Raw genomic sequence first — 26,600 nt, forward strand, 5'->3', positions numbered from 1 at the left:
GGCCCCAACGAAACAAACGAAAACAAACCAGATAGCTTCAAATTTTTGTTTGTGCTTCATTGGGTTACTCTCACTCTCTCACACATTCTTACTCAGTCACTCACTTACTCTCTTGCATGTTCTCATTCTCTCTGGCTGTCTGTCAATGTCACCCTACCTTCTTGGTATCTTTGTGTCTCCTTCTGTGTTGTCCATTAGTCCTGGCTGTCCACGGCATTATCCTGGCCTGGTGTAGTAGGATGAGGTAGTAGATGGAGAGGATGTGCTCAGCATTTGTATCCATAGGCCAGGGTAATGCAGGGGAGAGCCAGGAGAAGAAGAACAACAAGAAGGACAGAAGAAGAGCTGCAGAGGAGGAGAAGGAAATGGAGCAGCTGAAACACAAAAGCTGTTGTCGTAGAAGGAAGGGAGACATTGAGAAAGAGTATAAGAGAGAGTTAGAAAGAGTGAGTGAGAGACAAGGAACTTAATTTACAAATCAAAAACCAAAAGGGTAGGAAATTCATTGTCCAGAAATATATGGATAAAAAAAAAAAAATAATAATATATATATATATATATATATATATATATATATATATATTCACAGTATATTTAATAATATGAATATATGTAACTGTAGTTTAACACCTACAGTATGTATAACAAGTAAGACAGCTGGCGTATTACTTTTTCCTATGTTTCCATTGACTCTGGGTCTTTGTAGCTCTCCAGATCTCCACTGATTTTTCCAAATATAGACATATCATAAGACACGTTTTATTGTGTAACAATATGAACATATAATATTGAATATTCACAATGCCTTGGTCTATTACATTTTATTCATACAATGATATCAAATATTAAAACAATAGGAGAGAATGAAAATTAATAACATTAAAATTGACAAGAACAATAACACAGATTAAAGGAGAAAGGGCCCTGCTCTCCTGATCTTACAATCTGTTACTTAAATAATAATAAACTATTATTATTATTAGTCAGTGTAGTAAAAATATCCACCACTGTAATTCCACCGAAATGCACATAAGATGGCCTCTGAGAGAGTAGTGAAGTTTGTTTGCTTTCTATTAATGATAATGTCTTCTTTTCAATTGTTGCACAAAATAAATATACCATGAAAATAATTATGGTATGTAAATAAGCCACTGGGTGGCAGTGTGCCACCTTCAACATTGAATCTGAGCTGTCAAGTGAAGTTATTTTTGGAGGAAAAATATATTTATATGAATCTACGTCTTTATGATGTCTTAAATGTCTAGCACAATAAGTATTAGCAAATATTACTACAAAAGAGATGTTAATACAATTATAAATATTTAAGAAATGCATGGCACCATAATGTTAGTTTTTATGTATTTTGTTTCTTTGTTAAGCAGTCACAATATTATATAAATCAGTCTAAATAGATGAACTGTATATATACTTGACACTTATGCTGGTCCTTACCCCACATTCATTTTATCTTTCAATATCATACAGACGACAAAGATGCATAAGTATTGTAGAATTAGACAGTGGTTGAGAGACAAGAGAGGGTTGTGGTCAATGGTATATATTCAGAGCAAGGTACCAGTGGAGTACCTCAGGGATCTCTATACTTGGACCTATTCTCTTTAGTATTTTTATTAGTGATATTGCAGAAGGTCGTGATGGTAAGGTATGACTTTTAACTGATGACACAAAGAGTTGCAACAGAGTTGATGTTCTTGGAGGCAGTGGAGGCTCCTCCATAGGAGCGCGTGAACCCCCAAGCGCAAAAGGAAAAAAAAAATTGCAAAATTAATCAGAAAAATCTAAATTAGATTAAAATGGATTTTTCATGAATGTTGCAATTTTTTTCCCCTTTGCACTTTGGGGTTCACGTGCCATGACGCCTCCTGTCCCCTGATGTAACCTGCCTATGCCTCTTCCTACCGCACGCGCGATAGGAAGAGACCCTATTTGGTTCAATTGCTGCCGTGCTTGCTAAAGCGCCGGCGAAGCCGCCCATTTGATCTCTGTTCGCACAATAAAAGCTGTGCGATCGGGGGAGGACCTCCCAGCCATCAGCTTCCATCCATCAAACTGCCTGCCCAGCCTGGAGTCTTCCCACCCTCCCCAGTGTCTGACTGCAATCCCTGCAGTCACTCTAACGATTGGCCACGCCCCTTTCCAGATCGATTAGTTGCTGAGCAGTGTGGACGCTAACTGTGAGTATAAAATTAATATTCGGGCTGCTGAAAGTTAGGGTAGGTGGGGGTTAATTTAGGGGCAGTTATGGTGAATGAGGTGTTGAGGGTTAATTTAGTGGCAGTTATGGTTAATTAGGTCTTTTGGTTTAATTTAGGGGCAGTTATGGTTGATGGGTTGTTTAGACTGCATACTGACATCAGCAGGCAGTCCCGTTGACATTGGTGGGCAGTCCCGCTGATGGTGGGCAGTCCCGCTGATGGTGGGCGGCCCTGCTGACGGTGGGCGGTCCCACTGATGTCAGCGGCGTTCCCACTGATGGCGGCTGAGTTCCCGCTGACGTCGGGGGCGTTCCCGCTGACGGCAGCGGGAAACAACCCCAATCCAATGAAAAAATGGGCGGGGAGCGTGGTGTGTCAAGACCCCGCTCCCGCGACCCGGAGGATTCGGGTCTTGACCCGGAGAACCGGAGGAGCAGCGTTCACCCGGCAATCTCCGGGTCAACCCTGGAGAGTTTCCAGGTAAGCATATGCATTGCTATGAAGTCCATTACAACTTGACTTGTTGACTGGTTGATATTCATGATTAGGCAAGTTGTATGTTTTTATCCAGCTTTTGTGAGATTGCCATGGAAAGTTAGTATGAACACACTCAGACCTTTAATAAATAGACCCCTCAGTGTTAGCCAAAATTACAATCTGGCTCCTCTTCTTTAGGAAACCCCCTTGAATATCCATGTACAAGATATGTTAATAACTTAAGCAGGACGTGAGCAGACTAGTAAATACAAAGATAGTTTGTCCACTCTTGTTGACTTTTTGTTTGTAAAGTTACTTAGATAACTTTTCTTGAAACTATTCAATTTCGGTTTCCTTTAATCAATTTCACTACCCAAGAAACAAATCACTTCACTAACGCATTGCTTCTTTACAGCAGTGAGAGGCACTCCAATCATTTCTTGCTGTGAATTGAAGGGTCTTCCATAACTCATCCGATGCCGGCGTTCACAAAGCCAATGAATTTAGGATGTAATATATAACCTTCAACCTCTCTCTTTTCATTAGAGAACTACCATTGTTTTTGGAATATTCCATCAATGTTGGACACTAACTGATCTATTACCACAGACACAACCTAATGAATAGGCCACACAGAGATTTCAGACACAATTTATTTAAAACAGTCAACTGTAACTCTCTCTGCAATGCTGTTTAAATCATAGTTTTAGCTGTAAACGCTATACATCATATTTTGGGTTTCACTGAATATTTAATCCCCTCTCCTGGTAAGTCATAGAAAACAAGATGTTCTTTTTTAGTCAGAAAAAACAATTTCATTATTTCTTTTAATATTAAAACAATTTTGTTTTACCATCAAACCCTCATGTTACTCAGATATTAAGGAGAATTATTTAATTTGGGGTCAGTGCAATTGGGTACTCATGTGTAGCGTGACCGACGACGATGTATGGTCCGAAAGGTTTTATTCTTGTGTATTTGTGTATTGTGCTGTTTTGTGCCCCTGGGTTAGAGTATTCAGAAGTGCAGGGTGAGCTGGTTCTCCATCTCACTTTTTCACCAGAGTAATGACTGAAAATGAAATGTCACTTTCAGGAGTTGTAGTGAAGTAAAAACATTCATTCAACTAGAACATAACAAATAGCACTTCCTTTGTATCTGCTATTCTAGAGCCATAATTAAGAAAGTCAACTGTTTGTTGTAGTTGAGTTCATGAAAGTTGGCAATAATGTTCAATTCCAACTAGTATGAACTGAATATTAATTTGCATACACTTGCATCTCTTCTAACAATCACTGACTTCAGAATGTTTCTAATCTAAGCTCTCTGATAGTATGTCATATGTAATGACTAAATCAAATACAAAGATCCTGTCTTCCTGCTAATTCATCTGGATTTCTCTGATGAAATGATATTGTCCATAACCACTTTCTCGTAGAAATGTTCTCAGTTCGCTCTCAACTCTCCTGGCTCATACCTTTAAGCTTTTTCCTTATATACATCTCTACACATGGAAATATAAGCCACTCTAGGATTCTAAAATGACCCATACACAAATGAAAGCCAGACTTCCTGGTCTCTGGTTTTATGCCACCACTTCTCAATCTTTTCCTCCTGGATACATGACTCTCTAGATAAATCCATCTATTTTTAGTCCTGTACCATTATACTCAGACGCACGAACATGGAACCAATGAACCCTTGTTGTCTTTCGTTTATATGGTGTCACCATATTCTACTGCACTGAAGGTTTGGACTTTTACATGTCATATTTAGTTGTGGTGGCTGAATTGGGCTGTTCCTCAAACTGATTAAAACGCAGTTCGATGGTCCACTCACTGACAAGAATGAAAAGTGGTAGCATAAATATTAGGGTGACAGGTGGTTTTGCTATGAATGACCTTTATGTCTCTAGGGTCCCAGCAGCACTGAGCTCTCTTCAACTCATGTCCCTGGTGGTCCAGTGTGGAAGAAAGAAAATTGCACCACCTGCTTCTTATTAGAAGCACTGAAAGAGTTAAGTTCTGATGTCATAACCTGCATAAACTCCTTGCGTCAACTGGAATACCAATTGACCAACCTCAAACAACTCTCTATTCCTTTTCCTGAAAAGTACAGTTGGGGGTTCAACATTATTGCATAACAGTCCCATGATTATTATTCCATTTAACTCCATGTACTGTCCACCTTTTTCATATTTCACAAAACCATTGGATATTGTTTCATTCACCTCCCCACTCTGTGACCAATAACTTACTGGGTACACCTTTTTTTTGTACATGGGATCAAACCACTCTTTCCCTAGCTAATATTATATTTCGCCTTTAATATTTGTGAGGCATCTAGTTACACACACGTAATGTTATCGTAATCCATCAATTCCCTAAACCTTTAAACCTTTTCTACCCCACTGTATATGCACTTAGATTAGCTTTATGAAAAGTGCATGTTATTGAGGCAAACGCAAACACCACTCTATCTTAATATTTAATATTTTAAATCTAGGCAATGATCATATTTTGTGGAAGGAGTAATGCTAAAAAGAATGTTATATTATATTTTACTACCGTTTTACTTTACTTATCTAATAGAGCAATGGAATTTTTTGCATCCATGGCAAATTATCTCTTTGAAACATTATCCCACAGGATAATTAAGCTATATAATTTATTCATTGTGCATCATACATTACTTATCATATGTACTTGTCACATACATTGAACACAGACATATTAATGCAATGCAACAATCAGATTAACCATGTTTTGCTTTCTTCACTAATGAAATTCCTACCGACTGATATTCCATTTGCTCCCTGTAGTGCAGAAATTGTATCTATCTGGAGCCAGAAATCTGTGTTATCTACAAATGCAGGATTTTATGATGCAGTTAAAATAATGCAGCATGCTATTATTACAGTCTTCAGTTAGAGGTTAAAAATAAAAAATGAACCATGGCATTTCGGAAACTGATCACATTTTAAAGCCCCCAAAAACAAATACTATATCTACACAGATAGATACTGGTTAGGAAGCAATGGCAAGGAACTGGCCCTACCCAATAGGCAAACTAGGTGGCCATCTACCTGAGCTATGAAGTGACCTAGAGCTTCTAAGGTTGGTCCTTGCAATTGCCATGTATATACAGAAAAAGAAAAAAAGATTTTTTGTTAATTCTGGATTGTGTTCAGGAATGCATAGGGATTCCATATTTCTGATCATCTTGTGTTGACATGTTTTATGAAGTATGGTCTAATGATGTTTTATTCATCTGAGCCAGGTATTGGGTTTAGTGTGCACAGAAAGAAACGTGGCCTGTCACTTTGCTACTCCTATAAACCCATTGCTATTAAGAAATGGGTTGTCTTGAGGCACCTGAAAACAATCACTGTTCATTTTAACTCTTGAAATTACTCTGTATAACATTTCCAGCAGATCCTGGTGCCCTTTCTTGTTACCTCTGTGGATATATATCACTCTCGTTTAAACCATTGAACAGGATAACAGGTGTATAGAGCATCTGGGTAGCTTTGAGCAGATAAGTAATGAATCAATTCAGATGCAGTACCGAAAGTCCTCAAAAACATCATGGCCTACTTTAATAATGACACCAAGGGATGTCTATGACAGCGGTTTCCACACCAATCCACAAAGCACACCAATTTCCATATTGGGAAATAATGTGGCTATTTACCAGATCCTGTCCTGTTTGTGTGTCTTAAACACTGGGTTGAGAATCACTCGTCTATGAAATGGAAAGTCATCCCACTACTAAATTATGCCAGCACAGCGCCTTTTCTTATTCATTTTACATGTGAATGCATCCATAATATTACTAAAATAGAAGCCGAGGAAGTAAAAGTGGTAGGATATATGGTAAGGCCAGCCCCAACTTTAGTTCCTTACATTTTACTTCAAAATGAGAAGGAAAACATGGTCGACCAAAAAGCACACATCTTAGGGATATTGTGATGAACCTAAATTATTTTTTTCCATAAAAACAGGTATTTTAACCCTCTCAGTGACGGAAAGGTATACAACCTTTATGCTTGTAGGCCTAGGCTTACTAAGTAATGAAACATATGAGCGGTGAAAGTTAAAATATAAATTGATTAGCGCACACAGGTCATGTGACATGTGCCATCCCATACCAAGCCAGAAATGTTATACTATCATACTAGGCAAATCTATTATGCTTTGTTTTTTTCAGCCAGCATTTTTAGCATTGGAGTCAAGATGGTAATCTGTGTAAACCATGCTGTCTTTTCTATATTAAATCTAGTTTAGATAACAAGGCAAAATAAAAAAAAGAACCAAAAATTTAATCGTCCCATAAAAGCAATTGCTATAGTTACTTTGTAGGAAGCCAGCGCTCATTTACTTTGTAATAAATATGTGTGTTGAATTAGATACATTTGTTTATCTAGCTGCAGAGAACATACTATTAGTTTTCCGCCACTATTATTTTCTGATATGTGCAATTACATTACCGATTAGTAAACAATAGACTTGCGCATTCGTTTTCGTACAAATGCGTTTTGTGCCGAATTCTGCCATTTCCTCCATTCGTCCAAATAATGAACGAACGCATGCAACATTGGACGAAAGAAACAAAAAAAATAATGTGCGCATTACGTAAATCTTCAGTCATTTGTTCGTTCATTCCATCGCCGTGGCCGTCATTTTATCTTCATTAAAAGGAAGAGAATCTCGCCATTTTGCTGGTACTAAGAGGAGTGACATTGAGTGAGTTAATCTTCATTTGTCCAATCAGCTCACTCCTGTTATATCATGCTGAGGGCTTGTCCAATGGCTGTGCTGTCTCTTTCAAAGGAAAAAAGCAGACTAGTAATGAAAGGAGCCTATATAAGAGCAGAGCAAGCAGGGGATCCATTCATTTCAGTGTGACTCCTTTATGTGATACCGCTGTGCTGCATCTGAGCATTTTACAGAGTGAGATTAATCTGTGCTAGACTTGGTCTGCCATTTCTCACAGTGTCTAAGACTCTCTAAAGTTTTGATTTTTAAAGAATTGGTTTTATTTAATTAATAACACCTATTAAAATGTAGATTATTTAACCAGTCCAACACTATCCTTAACCCTATCGGTCTTTCTTCCATCCATTGATCCTAAACTCCCTATTCCAACTTCTATGCGTTTATTTCTTGTTTCCATGGCAGCCGGACTGACGAATAGGATTTCCGAGAATTACAATATTGGATGAATTCCGTAGAATACAAAGACATCCCACCCCCCAAAAACAAACACAAATTTCCCACTGGCACCCAAGTCTAGTAAAGAAGTAAATTCGACCCTGCTTACACAATTTTTATTTTTTCTGTGTGATCAGTCTAAAGATACGAAAGATGGCAGGACCACTTTAATTTACGGTAACCCTATCTAATAAGAAATTCCTGCATGAGTAACCTGGAGATCATGCTATAATTCCCTTGTCTGCCACCAATGTATTGCATATGTAAACACTCTAGATAGATATGTTAGCTGGCTTTCTATTTCTCTGGATTTCTCCAGTTACATACACATCATTGATTCTTTCAAAGTACAGACATGACTTCATTTCAGATACAGCATATCTGTTATTTAACTACATTGAATTGGACTGATTATATCGGTGTCATTTATTTTATGACCACATTGTAAGAGCAGAATTAAAAACTCCATTATGATAATAGTAGTAGACTAATTACAAGAATGAAGATTAAAGAACCTCTTTAAAATGTGCATCTTTATGTTTTCAAAAGTAACTCTGTCAGCACACGTAGACTGATGCCTCCTGCTAAGCACAAAATTGCAAGGAAATATAAATTATTTTAGTGAACTTTGTTGGAACAACTCATTGAATACAAACTGTGAGGGAATGGGGGTAATGTGCCAAGTGGGGATAAAGGTGTTCCAGGGATCAGTATCTGGCAACTGCATACAATTTAGATTAAGCTGGGATGCCCTTTCCAATAGGGTAATATGGAAAGGGTAGGCACTCACCTCATTGGTCACCAATTCCCATAGTGTACATAAGGATGGAGGGCCTTGAAAAAAAGACTCTTTCCCCGTTGGTTTAACATTACACTTATTTATATAGAGCCAACAGATTCCGCATCACTTTACAATCAAAGTTGGTAGGATAAATTTAATCACAAACAATAACAAACTGGTACAAAAGAAGAAGACCCTACTCTTGCGAGCTTATAATTTAGTCAGTTGAGGGGGAAGTGAAACAGTAGGGGATGACTGCTTAGGTGAAGATGAGTTGTTCGAGTCAGGATGAGCTGTTGAGATTGTTGGTTGTTCCGATGGTTTAGGCAGGATGCTGGCTGAGAGTTTTATGGGGAAAGCTTGTACGTTTCTCGAAAGAGGTGGGTTTTCAGGGAACTTTTGAAATTTGTATAGGAGGGAGAAAATCTGACAGAAGGGGGAAGGACATTTTAGAGAATGGGTTCAGCACAGGTAAAATCCTGGGTGTGGGACTTGGAAGAGGTAATGATGGTAGAAGAGAGACAAAGGTCATGAAAGGAACAAAAAGGGTGTATTTGCATAGGAGGGTAGAGATATAAGGGGGTGCGGAGTTGTTAAGGGCTCTGTAGGTCAGGAGTTTGAATTTGACTCTAAAGGGTATGAGGAGCCAGTTCAGCAATTGGCACAAAGGAGCAGTAGATGAGGAATAAGACAGAGAAAGCTTAATCTAGCTGCAGTGTTGGGGATGTGGATGTGGATGTATTGGAGCTGTGACAGATGGGAGAGGGTGAGACCAGTAAATATGGAATTGCAATAATCCAGGTGGGATATCACAATGCAATGGATTGGTTGCTTTTTCACACCCAAAGGGCTGGGGGCCCTTTAATTGCCTGTTTGTTTTGTCTTCTCCCTTGATATGTACCCTATAAAAGACTATGTTTACCCCTAATAAAGGGTTTGTCTTGTTACACCTGCAACCAGGTCCAGCTGGCTTTTGGACAGATACATAGCTTCATAAAGAGCTATATTATTTTTAGTCATTTAAAGCAGCAAGAAAAGTGGAGCTTCCTTTGGACCCTTGAAGAAGGATTGAGCCCTGATTCCTATCACAATAACTATGTATCCACAATATCCATTTATATATTATTAAAAGAGCATTTTTTTATTGTGTACATACATACATATGAACACTTCCTTTTCTGACATAATTGTAATAGGATCTAATATGACAAAGCATGAATCTAATATTCAAAAAAGAAAGAAAACAACACAGTGCTAAACCTATTCACCAGCTGCAATGTGGACCTATGTTACCCCTTGTTATATCTTTGAAGGTGTAATAAAGGGGTTACATGGGTTCACATGAATCTGACAAAAAAAAATTCAGAAAAATCACTTTTCAGTTTTTTTGTTAGGGTAGCCCACTGAGAACACCATGTAAAAACTAAGATTATACTTATTCCCAATATTTCAAAACTGTGATTTTTTTCCCCCAGCAAGCTGGGGAATTACTTTTTGTTCGTGCTTACTCTCCTGAGTATTTTATAATCACTTTGTGAGTTTTATGGCACTACGTGAGGTGAGGAATACGAAGGAAAATCCTCTCCCTCAGCTTTCTGGAAATTTGAAATATATTAGGTTCTGTCAAGGCTAATATTTAAACTACAAAAGATTGAATATAATCCACTTCTGCATTGTGTAGTTCTCTGGAAAAGTAATGGCTTTAGTAATATATTGGTGAGCTTTATGGAGAACTAGCCCTGTCACAGTAATAAAAATGTTGCTAGATTACAGTAGGCCCCCCTTCGATCTTTTAAATATGCAAACTCTATTCTCAGTCGCATCCATGTAGTGGTCACCATTTTATGTGCAATCAGCTGGTGGCAGAAAGTCGTTAGGACAAATGACCCTGTTCTCATGAAATGACAAGAACAAAATGTAAACTCTCTTTGAATCTACAGTGGCTGGTAAATGCTGCCAAGACTGCAAAACAGCAGCTTTTCCTGGCAGCCGTCTAAGTGACAGGAGGACAAATCACTGACGTAAAGGGCTCATCACCAGCAAACACTGCTGGATAACAGTGAAATGTCCATCAGGCTCATTAGATACAAAGCTCTCCTGATTGCACATTAGACTGATTTTACGATACAGTTGAAAAATAAAGTAGACCCACTTTGAATTCTATGGTTTTACATAACAATAATCTTTTCTTTAGTAGGTGTAAAATTAGGTAAATAGAACTTCAGATGAACAACGGCACATGGCATATTATACTGTGTCATGAGTTATTCAACAAAAGTAAAGCCAAAATGGAGAAGCCATGTGTGAGAAACCAAGTTCACTCTTACTGCTTCCATGGGAATTAAGATGCTAAGAAGCAGACAGGTGCTGCTAATCAAATGCTCTTGGTTAATTGATCATCAGCAAGTGTGATCACCTCTACAAAAGCTGACGTTTTAGCAGTTTGCTGCAGTGGCGTCTCCAGCTTTCATATTTAGGGGGGGCACATGGGGGGCCAGGGACCAAAGTAGGGGGGCCAATTATAAAACGGTACATATACTATATATATATATATATATATGCGTTAGACGTGCATTTTTAACTACATTATATGTACTTATCTCTTTGAAGTGATTGAAATATGATTTCAAAATAACAGCTGAACTGGCAGTTATTTTTCATTCTTTAATATTAGCCCCTGCTGCCAATATATATATATATAAATATTAGACCCTGCTGCCGATATATAGAAATATTACACCCTGCTTCCGATATATATTAATATTAGCCCCTGCTGCGGATATATATTAATATTAGACCCTGCTGCCAATATATATAAATATTAAACCCTTCTGCCAATATATATAAATATTAGCCCCTGCTGCCAAAACATATATAAATATTTGCCCCTGCTGCCAATATATATATAAATATTTGCCCCTGCTGCCAATATATATATAAATATTTGCCCCTGCTGCCAATAAAAATATAAATATTTGCCCCTGCTGCCAATATATATCTATATATATAAATATTAGACCCTGTTGCCAATATATTTTATAGTGAAAAAATTGGACCCTACCCAAGCATTTCCTTGGGCCCCGCTCAATGCTCCCTTGCATGCAATCACTCCCTCCGCTACCACACCAAAAAAATATATTTGCCACACTGACTGCAGATCAGGGGAAGACAGTGAGAGTCAGTCCTTCTGACTGCACCATGACATTGAGAGGTCCTCTCCCCTGTAATCATCCCTTTGTCCCCGCATTCACTAAACCATACTGCCCTTTTACTTACACCCTGTAGTTCAGGTATAGATCAAATAAACAACACATGGAAACAGCACATGCAACTGAATAAGACAAAAAAAACCTTGTATTTGCAGGTATACATAAATAATGTATGGAAACATAGTATTGCAGGTATAAACCAACAGAACACATAAACCCAGCATTGCAGTTATAGATCAACTGGAAATCACATGTAAACTCAGCACTGAAGGTATAGATCAAATAAACAACACATGGAAACAGCACTCCAGGTATTGATCAATTGAATAAGACATACAAATCCTATATTTGCAGGTAAACATAAATAATGAATGAAAACATAGCAGATACAGATCCACAGAATGACACAAAACCCAGCTTTGCAGGTATATATGAATTGGAATTCACATAAAAACTCTGCATTAAAGGTATAGATAAAACCCCCTAAATTACAGGCATAGATCACAGGCCGCACACCCCAAAGCCAACCAGGACAGGCTCTGCCACACCGACACCCACGGCCGGCCCACTGCGGATGCTACGGGTATTAAAGAAGACCCTGGCGTGGCCCGAATCGGCCACTTAAATGGGCGGCCGTGGGGCCGTTTAATATACATTCAGGGCGGCCTGGGGGGCGTCTATTAAAACCCCCCCAAAAAAGACGGTGTTTCAATTGGGGGGGCACACGAGGGGGCACAGCATGCTGTAGGGGGGGCCATGGCCCCCTCTGCCCCCCCCTGCCGACGCCACTGGTTTGCTGGTATGGAGCATTCAGGTGTGTGTTAACACAATGCCAAGGAGCAAAGACATCATCAATGATTATAGTAAAGCAATTGTTGTTATCTATCAATCTGGGAAGTGTTATAAGGCCATTTCCAAACAATTTAATATGACAATCTGTCTACAATGAGAGAGATCCTTTGAACAGGATCTGACTGATATGTAGATGGAGATTTGTCTTCTGTAATAGAACAAGAGAGCTAAAGTGGGGATGTACCGTAGTACCGAAGCGACTATATGTTCTTGGTGAGCATCTTAACCTCTTTCTGTATAAATTTAAGATCCATCTTTAAACCTCTTTAAGACTTTTTCTCTCTATTTTATTATTCAATCTAGTGTGCACTTGTAGTTAAGATATGCAGGGTTTGCTTTGGATTCATTTATAATAACTTTGGAGTGAGTTTTCCAAATACTTAATCTAATAACTGATGTCTAGAAAATTACTAGAGACCAATAGGCTAGTAAAGTCACACAATGGTCAGATGAAAAACGTACTGGGTTCTCTTACAGCATACTGAATTAAATATTCATAATGAATACTTTAATTATCCACATAAGAGCTGCAAAACCCTTTAATCAGCTTTGCCTACCAATCTGGAGGCCTTTTATTTTTTTACCTGAAAACTGCACATTTATCTCATGATATGATAATCTGATATTCATAAGTGTTGCATTAAAAAATGTAGGTCAACTATTTTTTTAAGTCTTCTGTAAAATAATACAACTAGATTAAATAAAATTCAAATAATACATTGTTTGTAGTTCATATTCCCTTATGATGAAAATACTGTAATTAATGTGTACAGACACTAGGTGAAAACAAGATGAAACCTCCTTTACCTACTTTATTCAATGTATTTAATTGTCTATAAATGAAACAATGTATTTTATATATATTCAAATGTTTGTATTAAAACAACACTGGTGTAACATTTTGTTTAAATATTGTTGTTACCTGGTGGCTAAATATGGTATTGCAAGTGAAACATATGTTTTCTCATTAAGACCAACACAAGAGGCTATTGACCCCCTGCCTTAATTCTTGACAGTTATACCATGGTACTACCGCATTGGCTCGAGTGTAGGCCGCACCCGAGTATAGGTGCTTTCTTAAAGAAAAAATGTAATTTAAAGTGTAATAGATATGCTGCCACTCTGCCCCCCCGAGACATGCTGCCACTCTGTGTGTCCCAACGTGACATGCTGCTACTCCGTGTGTCCCCCCCGAGATATGCTGCCACTCTGTGTCCCCCCCCGAGATATGCTGCCACTCTGCCCCCCCCGAGATATGCTGCCACTCTGTGTTCCCCCCGAGATGTGCCCCCCTCCCCTAGACTTACCAGTGCAGACCCGGAAGTGCCGGCACCGGAAGTTGTTTATCGTTCTGCGTAGAATAGATGTCCCTGCTGGCCCCGCAAGACACCCGGGAGACTGTGCTGGTAAGGAGGATTGTTAAAGCTTACCACGCATACGTTCACCGGCGAGCATAAACAACCTCCGCTGCCGGCACCTCTGCACGATGTGCTTTAACAATCTCCCTTGCCGGGACTCCCCACGTGGGAATTCCCGGCAAGGGAGATTGTTAAAGCACATTGTGCAGACGTGCCGGCAGCGGAGGTTGTTTACGCACATCGCCGCTGCCGGTGAACGTCTGCGCGATGCGCTTAGACAACCTCCCGTGCTGGCACTCCCCCCGTGGAAAGTGCTGGCAGGGGGTGCCGTCTGAGCGTATCGGAGAGTAGGATACAGGTCCCCTGCACCGCTGCGGGGGATCTGTATCCTAACCCCGCTGCCTGCCCGGCACCCGGAACTGCATGACCCAGGTGTCGGGCGATAGACCCCGAATATAGGCCGCACCCCCACTTTAAAGACTTAAAGTGGGGGGAAAAAGTGCGGCCCACTTTGGGCAAATACGGTAGTTACTATAATAATGTAGATCTTATTTATCTGCCAATTACAAAACTTCTTTTACTGTATAACAAGATTAAAAGTATGGGTGGTGTGGCCTTGAAAAGGATTAGATATTCTTTTCAGTTATGTGATTTGTGTTCCTGTTATCAGGCAGAAGAACAGAATTGTCATCACTCAAGTGATGTTCTATATATTCCTATTATAAATACATCAAGTGCTAAGCAATCTGTTTGTACGGAAGGAATCAGCAGATAATGCTGACGTTAAAATAAGTAGGTCTAACAAATGAGTTTTGAATAGAGATGTTTAAAAGCATAAAACATCAGGTAAAGGGAGGACAGAACCTGTTAAATATCTGACTTGGAATAGTAAAAGCGTATTCTACAGGAATATAATGTATGAAACATTTGTCAGGTGCCTTGGAGAACAAGAGGCATTGAAGGGCACAACAAACCCACAAGTTAAGTAATTTATTAATCCAGGTGCCAAGCAGATCTCTTGGTAATGCAAAGTCGTCTCTGCCTGAATGTCCTCAGAAGAGGAGGGGTACTTATACAAGTGCTTAACATAGATTTTTGTGCAGGGAGGAAATGTTAAATGTAATTTGGATTGCATCATAACAGGCTATCAAGAAATTAAAATGCCACAAGAATGACAAACTGTGGGCCTAAAGTCATCTGTTCAGAGAAGGGAGGGACGAACGGAGATAAGTGAGAGAGTTTTAATTCAACATTACAGTCCGTAAGATGTTTAGAAAAGTTCAGTAATGTCACCCAGGAATAATTTATTATGCCCTTTCCTCAAATGCTTACAGGAGTCTTTGAGGAGATAGCTTTCTATTTAGTGAAATATGTGCTACCTAGCCACCTACATATGTATAGATTAATGGTTTAACTTCTGGTATATATAACAAATGGAGTCTAAGCAGTATTAAGGGGCTAGGGAAGATCTGATAATATTTTTCTCATTTAATTATACAGCACTGAAAGATTCCACCATGCTGTATAATTAGGGGTAGTATGTAATTGTGACATACGTACATATAACACATGTGTGGGGACCTTCTGTATAGCTTACACTTTATAAGTAGATGAGTACCAGATGTACAAACTAGAGGACTGCATCGGGATTGGGATCCCGCTGGACCCGTGAAAAAACTTGCGAGTGCGGGCGGTATTCTGTGTGTTGTGGGTCGGAGATTTTTCTCCCAATTATCTGTAAATAAATGTATTGGAACAGAAGCTTGGGGGAGCGGGCGGGATTGGACACATGTTGCGGGAGCTTGCGGTAATGGTCTGAAATTCAGTGGTAGCGGGCAAAAGCAGGATTAAGGGCTCTAGTACAAACTGCACTTCATTGGTTGATGGCAGACGAGTCCCCTGCTTGAGACCAATAGAGTTGCTCGTACAGAATTTTTTAAAATCCTGGTGCCTAAACACGTCCGGGGGAGACCACTCCAAGAGTTAAAGGTCCGTACGAACGACCAATGGTTAATGCTAGAGGTGGCCCCTGCCGGCGACCAATAGAGTCGCTCTTATGGACCTTTAACTCCTGACGGAGAAACTACGGATTTAACTCCCGTTATCTACGGTTGGGTAAGTCTGGTACCATCACAAGAGCCATTGAGGAAGGGACATAGCATTGCGAGAAAAGTTATGTTCAAGTGCCAAGAAATGAATCTTTGTGCCATGTATGTAGAATCATGAATAGCAGGTTAACATCCTGAATATTGTCGGTTCCTTGCTTAACTGTCAGCCTATAACCTTTTGTGTTTGTCTCGGCCTAGTTTATGTACTACCCCTCTGACTGATACCTGCCAACTAACCGTACATGGTGCTCAAGTTCCTCACCAGTCCCTGACTTACTCAACCTAAGGTCAGCCAGTATTATTGCACCTAAAATGTCCCTGTTGCACCATGTTTATAGTGATCTATAGATACACTCGTTTTACATAATGAGTACAGGAGGGGCTGTGTATTTCTAATGTTCATGTTTTTATGGTTTAAATGTATGAATAGCAGATGCCGGTTTTCAGGTTTTTTAACCTGCCTTTTTTTTCAGCAATATGCTATTTTTTTTTTCAGGCATACATTTACCAACAAATATTGTAACTGTTTTGTGATAGGTTGGGCATTCTATAAATACTGGGAACGATAAACTGTGAATTATGTGACAGCCCCTAATGTATTTTTTTTTACTCCTTATACATTTGTAAGAAAATGAGATAAGTGACTATAAATGTTTGAGAAGCTCTGAATCTCATGAGTAAATTATATAAAATATATGTCATTTAGGTAAATGCAACACAAGCTAACTGCATGATAAGTCTTCTATTACACAGTAAAACTCATGTAATGTGCTTTACAAGCAGCATTTAACCCTTACAGGACCAGGGGTTTTCATACTCTAATAAACTAAGCTTTGTGTCATTTTTACAATATGTTTGTTAAACAATTATTTCTCTTTTCCATATTTGACATTCCCACACAAATTATACATAGTTTTGTTCACTACTACATGTAGTATTAGAGCTAAGATATTGGAGCACATATTTAAAAAGTATTATTTATTATTTTTTATTATAGATTCCATGACAACATGGAATGTCATATGGGCATACGCAAGTTAATGCATTTATGATGAATGGAACAGTATTTATTAGACTTGTGCATTCATTTTCGTATGAACTATTTTTAATGAAAATTGCTTATTTGCTGCCCGAAAAAGAAAGGGGCAAAACTAAATGAAAATTGATTCCAAAATGATTTTGCTTGATGTGCACGTCTAATTTTTATAAAATGTTTGTGAAATATATCAATGATGTTCCTCATTGTTTCTGAAGGGGCCTGCATATGGAAAGCATATCCACAGTAGTTAGCGTTTTTTCCAAAGTAAAATAAATTCCCAGTGACTGCAGCTGTAGTAGTTGTCTATTTAAAAAAAATAAATTCTAGGTTGTTCTTCTGAATGGCAATAACTCTACTCTACAATGGATATACCAGGGCATAGAAAATGAAAGAATGGTTGCTGAGACAGAAAAGGTGTGTAGGTTGTATTGTTTTACTGAATGTAAAAGGGTATCTAAGAATAAGGTTGGACAGCTGTATCAAATAGCCCTTATATTAACTGCTTGTCTTCAACTTACTAATGCACACTGTAAGCCAGACATGAACTTTGTAGTTATTGATGAGATCTTTGTCAGATGTATTCTATTGTCAGAAATATGTCAGTAACATCACATGGGAATCGGTCTTCACAGTCAAATGGATTTCCTTTCTAAATGAGTGTAGGGTGTGGGTTTTTTTGCCCTGCAAGGTTCTTCTCCTTCGATATGAAATAATATATACTCGAATGGGGAACAAACACTAGCAAACATAAAACTCCTAGTGGATTATTATTCATATTGGACAAAATGGAGACCTCCTAAAACAACAACTGGTATACGTGCTATTTGTCTTGGTAACAGCTTCTGCTCTGATGTAATGGCTGCCTACAACTGGTAAAATTATTACTTAAAAAATGAAGAAAGTATTAGTAGTGAGGTATTTACCGTCTATGCTGCCCTAAGCCAGCCGCCCCCTCCGCACCACCGACACAGTCCTTAATAGGCTGTTAGTGGAAATTAGCGATGTCCCTTTTAATTGAACAGGGACATTACAAGGCTTCTTGTAATACTTAAGGGGGGCTGCCTCCCACCCTGGATGTGCCTCCCTACAAGAAAACATCACTGGTTATTAGCAAAATAATAAGAATGAAGAAAGAAGTCATTTTCGTTTTCCATAGACCTCTTAAGATGTTGAATAAATCGACTCGTAAAAGTGATCTATAAACTGATTTATTCAGCTATAAAGTAGGATTGGCGCTACATTACAACGTGCTGACTGCAAGTCGTCCTTCACATCTTAGAAAACGAATAATGCCCACTGTTTTTCATAATTTCTTTTTAACCTCTTAAGGATAACAGGTTGTGCTGAAACCCATTAAGGACAATGCATTGTGAGCCCCTACATGTAGGGGCTTTGTCGTGAAGGGGTTAAAGCTAAATTATCCATAAATGACCAGAGATATTTTAAATATTAATATTCGAATTAGAAAAAATACAAATACAATCCACTTATAAAATATGCCATATTTTATGAAATATGAAACTTTTTAATGGTGGTAGATTTGAAACATTTTGCTTTATTTATATAGATGCAATTATTATGTTGTATTAAAATGATAAAACAATTTTCAGATGTATTAATAAAAGACATCCAAAAGCTATTACGATCCAAGCATTTAGGGATCTGTATAGATCAATAAACAATGATTAATTTATGAATTGTTACTTAGTAGAAGGCATCTAAAGAATTATATTTCATATCTCACATTCAACATACTGTAATTCTTAACCCCTTAATGACAAAGCCCGTACATGTAAGGGCTCAAAATGCATTGCTTTCAATGGGTTTAGGGACCGCCCATTGTCCTTAAGGGGTTAATCTTCACAATGGTTTTTCATGGTGAAACTTAATCAACAAAGCCAATATCCAGACCAAAGTTATTCTGTGAAAATCTAGTTTGATGCAATTGACTGTATCTTCTGAATCGAAAAGAAAATACTCGGGTTGAGATGATTGCTTCGTTCATCATATTTATTTGTATTCTACTTTATTGAAGAAAATTTTAACCTTGTGTAATTCAAAACAGAAATTTACATTATTGTGTTTGAAAACAACAAAAGCAAGGGACTGTCATCAATGGTTTAAAATTGATTTTTACTTTTAAATATTGTTTATTTTTTTTGTCATGCCAATACAATAGTTATATACAGTTTATGTTTAAACCATTTTATTGGATTTTCTATTATATGCATTAGATCTGATTACGTTTGCATTTCATTTTGTTTTATTGTGTATTAATAAACAAGTTAATCCAAATTAGTTGAATATTAATACTTTTAGATTTGTGTCACTTCAAAGGTTCAACCTATCCATTGTAACTTCAGAGAATAATGCAAACAAAATGAGAAATATTTCTTTTTGTTTTGGAACTATCTAGAAAATCAATTTGAAGGATATTCTGCTCCATATTCTCATTAAAGGGTCTAAGTAAAAGTAGTAGGGGTTGTCAGGGGTGAAGGGGCTTTCTATGGTAACAACAGTACCATCAGATATATATATATATATTTATATACAGTTTAAATAATTTACACTTTTTAAATTCTTGGATTTTGTTATTGTCCTAATTGTGCAACACTGTGATTAAATCAGGTTGTTAATGCAGTTTCATAGGCAAGGCAATCAATAACCCATTGTAAATTCATTAATATTCCAATTCTTCCTGTAATACTATATGATTTCTTCTTTTATCCCCAACCTAGTGTCAGTCTGGTCCACATAGCCGTGCAATTCTACAGAGAATACTTTATTGTTCATCCAAAATGCATTAACCCAGGGAGACTAGGTCATCAAACTCATAAATATGAAATGTGGAGTGATATGAACCCCATGCTACATACTTTGTGTCAGGTCAAACTGTCAGACAATGTCTTGAATACGTTGTATCCAAATCTTTAAAGTAAGCATAATGTATTAAAACGATTTTGAACTTACCACACACAAAATTAAATTGAAGGCATAATCCGAAAATGTAATTTTGATTTAAACTCTACATACAGTTACAACAGTTGATTAAAAGACCTTTGATTGCATGGTGTCACATTCTGAAATGTCACATAACATTGTTTAAACAAGCACTTCCAAACAGTTTCTGCTTTTGAACATATAAAGCAATTACTAAATCACCCCGGGGCAGTTTACATTAAAACAGGGGTGTTGCCATCTCTGGAGAATGAATTTATGGACCCAAGGCAGCCTCTGGTAGCCATTGACTACTGGAGTTGTAGTGAGTAGCTAATCTCCTTACCAGGAGTTGTCTTCTTCTTTGTCCATATGACAACTTAAATAATTACATGAACATAACAAAAGGGTAGAACCAGATATTCTGATCATAGATTTGTAGAAGATAAGTTGGAAGATGGAGCTAAACCCTTTTGCTGTTTGTGGAGAATATAGTCCCACCATAAAGATCTGACACATAAAATTGGGTTGAGGTCTCAAGTATTGCAGATGAAAAGCCACATGTTTTAGGCATATACACAAGAGGAGTCGGATTACCTCACTAGGCCCTTTTTTCTAATGATTACTTCCCAGTGTAGCAGTGGTGGCCCAACCACATGTCTATGCAGGCCTGTGTTGGTATAGCCATATGCCTGCTAAACCACATGCCATGTAACATTGAGTGGAAGGTCTGTATCTCCTTCTACTTACTGCTTATCCACACTTTTGTGCACCTTTCATAGAACTAGACTATGATGTAATATACTGGTTCTCTGTGATATTCTTTTTGTTAAAAAAGGAAAGTGTCAAGTTGCTATGACCAATGCCCTCTGTAAACTTTTATTTTGGTGACCTTGTCAATAAACCTACTGAATACTACAAAACATATATGCACCAGTATAGAAACATAAAGAAAAATAAACAGCCCTAGCTAAGTGATTAATGCTGGTTGCAGCTGGTTAAGCCTTTGTTGTAGTGCAAATAGTTGAAGAAAAATTTAATATACATCACTGATCATACGTTTGAGCTTCTCAATTAGTTGTCAGCCACCAGCAACATGCAGTATGACATCACATAGAGGTATGTGCTCTGGATTCTGTTATATTAAAAAAAATAAAAAATAAGATAAGATATACTAAAATAAAATGCTGGAGACAAGAATATACATAATCCATACTAGCAAACACTTCAGTCATATATTTACATAACATCTTGTTTATAAAAAATAGTGTCATGTTTATCAGTCATTAATAAATAAATCTGTACAACACTGCCACCAGTTCCCATGAGTTCTCAATGACTCTTTAGTCCCATAGGCAATAAAGAGTTAAAACCATACACTTGGTACTGTATATTAGAAAACCATTAGAAAATATGGGCAATATAAATAAGGGAAGCTAATCTAATAGAAAGGACAACTTGGAAAGACATATTCATCACATCTGTGGCTCAAGGTTGTGAAATTCATTTACATGACAATTTATATCATGATATGACCCTTTCATCCCCACTCTATAAAAAACAAGAATTGCTTTAGTCAGCATGTCTTTTTTCTACAACAAAAAAACTATGCAATATAGTAGGTACTCAGTCATCTGTGTCTTCTTCTGACTACAAACAGTCAACAAATAGAATTATTTCTAGAACACCATAAAATGAAACAGCTTATTTAGCAGTATTTCAGAGTTTGTATCGACCTATGTGCAACAAAAATTGTGTTATACCAAAACCCTCATCAGCATACAGTTAGTCAACATGGTATAGCGTAATTCCCATCCTTAACTAGTAAGTCAAAGACTGAGAGTGATACAGCATGACTCCCATCACTATATCCTGAGCCTGAGGGTGGTACAGTATAACTCCCATCAATATATACTGAGCCTGGGTGGTACAACTACAACTCCTATCATTATATAGTGAGTCAGACCTAGACGGTGGTACAGCATGATTTCCATCATTATAAATCCAAACACAGACTGTGGTATAGAGTGAGCCAGGCACTGATGGTGGTAAACCATAGCTCCAATCACTATATGCTGAGCCAGATATTGACGGTGGTACACCCTAACTCCCATTACTAGATAACTGTACTATATATAGTATAACTTCTATTATTATATAGCAAGCCAGACACAGACAGTGGTACACCATAATTACCATTACTATATACTGAGCCAGACATTAGTGGCGGTACAGTATAGCTCCCATCTCCCATCATCATCATTAATCATCATTTTAATTTTGTTCCTTTTTAATCTCATACTCACGCTTTCACTCACTCCTATTCATTCGGTCTCACATTCTCACTTACTTTTTTATTCATTCACTCTCATTCACACTCTTTCCCACTCGTTTCAAGTGATCGTTCAAAGTCCCTTTCTTCTTTTCTGTAGCTCCACTTTTTCTCCTGCCTCTGGTTTTTCTGTCTTCTTTTTTCTGCTTCTTTCTTCTGTTCTCTTCTCCCTGGTACCAGCTCCGCTGACCAAGGCATCATGGACAACTTCCTCAAAAGTGTAAAAGAGGGTGTTTATGGAGGCTCTGCCCCTTTAAGGAAGCCTTCACCAGAATAGAGAAGGCAGGCATGTGTGTTTCAGATACCCCTGCAGCAACCCTTCCAACTGGTACTGATCAGCCATCTTTCTTCCACCAGAGGTCCATAAAAAAACATTCTGTGCCAGGGAATCAGAGTGAAAGTGGTAAGTGCCTCACCCCCCCCAGTTTTAACAAACCCTGTGCTGCAATAATGTTGCACCCACCAACGGGTTATCTACTGGCATGCCCTTAACTTCCCGCCTAGGCCAGTAGACATTTTGCCCTATTCTTATAGTCCAGAGGTACCCTGTATCACAACTTGATACCTACGGTACCTACAAGCTGTTCTCTTTTGGAAATGACAGTGAAAACATGTTTCCATTTTTCTAACTACTGTTTCTTGCCTATTACTTTGGAAATAGTTAATATACTTTCATTTTATACACGTAACATTTACTAAATACTGTTCATAAAAAAATTGTAATGTGTGAATATATTTTTGTAAATTCATGCACATAAATCTCTACACCATTATTTTTTCCAGAGCACAATAGTAGATCTAAAATCTAATTAGAAGAATGTGTTAGTTTGTTAGCTCATTAGTTTAAGAAAGAAATAAGCGATAAATCATAAACAATGATTTCATTTTTCAGGTATTGTCATTTTTATGAAATACGTTTAACACATATTCCCAAAAGTGTTTGCATTGTTTCTTAACATCATTTATTTTTTTGTAATTATGTTCTGCTTATATTTAATGTTTTTACAAAATTCTAAATTTACAGGTTAGCAGGTTAGCATTGGTTAATTCTATCTCACATCGTAGTCTATGGGGGTTAGTTGGGAGAACTTCTCAGTTAATTCCTAACTTAATGATGATTTAAAGGCGCTGTCCCACTTAGCTGCTTTTTGCGGACAGCAGGACTTATGGGCTAATCAAGGAGATCCTCTAGGTAGCTGTAAAATCAATGGAGATCTCTGCTGTTGTTGCACAGACCACAATTGCAGCTCCTAAATGGCCACCTTCTGGATGCATCCAAATGCAACGTGTTCTCCACGTAAGTGGCACACACAGCCATCCACATCATGTAAAAAAAAACGTGATTTATTAGACTAGACCACCTTCTTCCATTGCTCCATGGTTCAGTTCTTATGCTCATGTGCCCATTGTAGGCGCTTTCCGTAGTGTGTTGTGACACCTTTCTATCACAACCAGCATTAACTTTTTCTGCAATCTGAGCTACAGTAGCTCGTCTGTTGGATTTGACCACATGGGCCAGCCTTCGCTCCTCATGTGTAGCAATGAGCCTTGGCCGCCTATGACATGTCACCAGTTCACTGTTCCTTATGGTTGCCGATTTTTTCTGTTTCTAACACATCAACTTTGAGGACAAAATGTTCATTTGCTGCCTAAAATATTCCACCCACTGACAGGTGCCATGATAACAAAATTATCATTGTTATTCACTTCACCCATCAGTGGTCAAAATGTTATGGCCATGTTCTAGGAGTTGGCTTAGGGTGGATTGAAATATTAAGGTGGGATCACTTAATTATCTAGTATACATTTTAGTATCATTTAACTGTTTTAAGTTTCATTGTCATTGTTTTATGTTTATATTCCTATGTTTTGATAAGTTATTCATAGACGATTGTTCACCTTTCATTATATTTTTTATGTTGTTATATTTAATCTTTTTTCTTAGTTTCTCTTTTTCTACTTCCCTTTCAACCAACTCCTGGAACACGGTTTCAGATTTTGATGTTGATTTTGTTCCATTACAGGGCATTGTTCAAACAATAAGTTACATGTTTCTAGGAAAGTATTATGCATCCTGATTCCTTTCTGAGTTGATCATTTCTTGATCCACGACTCCTTTCACTTGACTAGCTGTTACCATAAAATATTTTTTCACTGTTAAATCTCTAATAAATTTATTCACATTAATTAACGTGTTAAATGATCAAAATTATTCGTTTTTTCCGAAGTTGTGGACCGAAATCTTGTTGTTTGTTTTGAAATATTTTTGAATGTATTGATGCTTTTTGACATTTTTTACACCTGTACTATATACAGTAGCGTACCTAGCGGGGGGCGGGGGGGGGGCGGTCCGCACCGGGTGCCGCTCATCAGGGGGGTGCCAACTTGCCGGCACCCGGCACCCCTCCAGAGACGGACAATAATGTCTGCCGCTGGAGGAGCAGGCTCGCAAGGGAGCGGTATCGGAGGTCTTTAACAGACCACCGGCTCTCTTGAGTGATTTTAAGCCGGTTCAAGGATCTCCCTTGAACCCGGCTTAAAATCACTCAAGGGAGCCGGAGGTCTGTTAAAGACCTCCGATACCGCTCCCTTGCGATCCGCGCGGCAACAGCTGTTGTGCGCCGGGGTTTGTTGTCAGATCCCGGCGCACAACACTGAAGCCGCGCCCACCGCTGTCCGTGCCCTCTGAACCCCGTGCCCTCGGAAGAAGACAGAAGAACTGAAGAAGAAGAGGAGCGAAGAGCAGGAAAAGGAGCTGTAAGAAAAGAGGAAAGGTAGGAAAGCATACAGTGAGAGTGGATTGGTGTATCTGTGTGGATTGGTGTATGTGTGTGGATTGGTGTATGTGTGTGGATAGGTGTATTTGTGTGGATTGGTGTATTTGTGTGGATTGGTGTATGTGTGTGGATTGGTGTATGTGTGTGGATTGGTGTATGTGTGTGGATTGGTATATGTGTGGATTGGTATGTGTGTGGATTGGTATGCGTGTGTGGATTGGTATGTGTGTGTGGATTGGTGTATGTGTGTGGATTGGTATGTGTGTGGTTTAATATATGTGTGGATTGGTATATGTGTGGATTGGTATATGTGTGGATTGGTATGTGTGTGGATTGGTATGTGTATGTGGATTGGTATGTGTGGATTGGTATGTGTGTGGATTAGTATATGTGTGTGGATTGGTATGTGTGTGGATTGGTATGTGTGTGTGGATTGGTATGCGTGTGGATTGGTATGCGTGTGGATTGGTAAATGTGGATTGGTAAGTGTGTGAGAGTGATGGGTGTTATGCTGTACCATTTCCAATGTATTTTTCATTAAATAATTATGCTCTAAAGTACATCATAACTCCCATCACTCTATACTGTTCCATACAGTGGCAGAGCTGGGAGACAGAGGCCTTGCACCCCCACCGCAGGACTCCTGAAAGGTAAGTGAACTTCAAAGAGGGAGAGGGTAGATAGTTAGGAGGGGTAGATAGGGAGAAGGGAGTGAGAAGGGGCAGATAGGGCAATCATACTCCTATCATGCCAAGTCTGCGAGTGCCTTCTGGAATCTGGGTATGCCTGGGCATGATAGGAATGTGATTGCTGTTAACAATTATATATATATATATATATATATATTGTTATTTAATTGTTTTGTCCTATTTTGGTGTGTTACTTACTTTAAATAAAACTGTTAGATCTTTTTATGGTGTGTGTGGGGGGGTCATATTCAGTTTCGGCCAGGTAGTTTAAAAGTGTGTGGGGGGGGGTGCCACATACAGGATCCGACCCGGGTGCCAAATACTCTAAGTACGCCCCTGACTATATATATATATATATATATATATATATATACACACACAGACAGAACACTTACTGTTGCTGCCTCCTACAACAGCCTGCTAACTACCTATATATTTTCAGGTTGACTGCCTCCTTTGTTTCCATCAGTTTATGAACACTATAATTTTGCCTTCTTACTTTTTTCCCCTCTATTCCACTGTTTTATCTGTTTTATTTATGCTCTTCTTCTGTCCTTTTCTTATGATATGGCTTCTTAAATTTAACTCTCATTTTATTATTATTGTTGTTAT

This window comes from Spea bombifrons, chromosome 5, assembly GCF_027358695.1.
Source record: "Spea bombifrons isolate aSpeBom1 chromosome 5, aSpeBom1.2.pri, whole genome shotgun sequence".
NCBI classification, from domain to species: Eukaryota; Metazoa; Chordata; class Amphibia; order Anura; family Pelobatidae; genus Spea; species Spea bombifrons.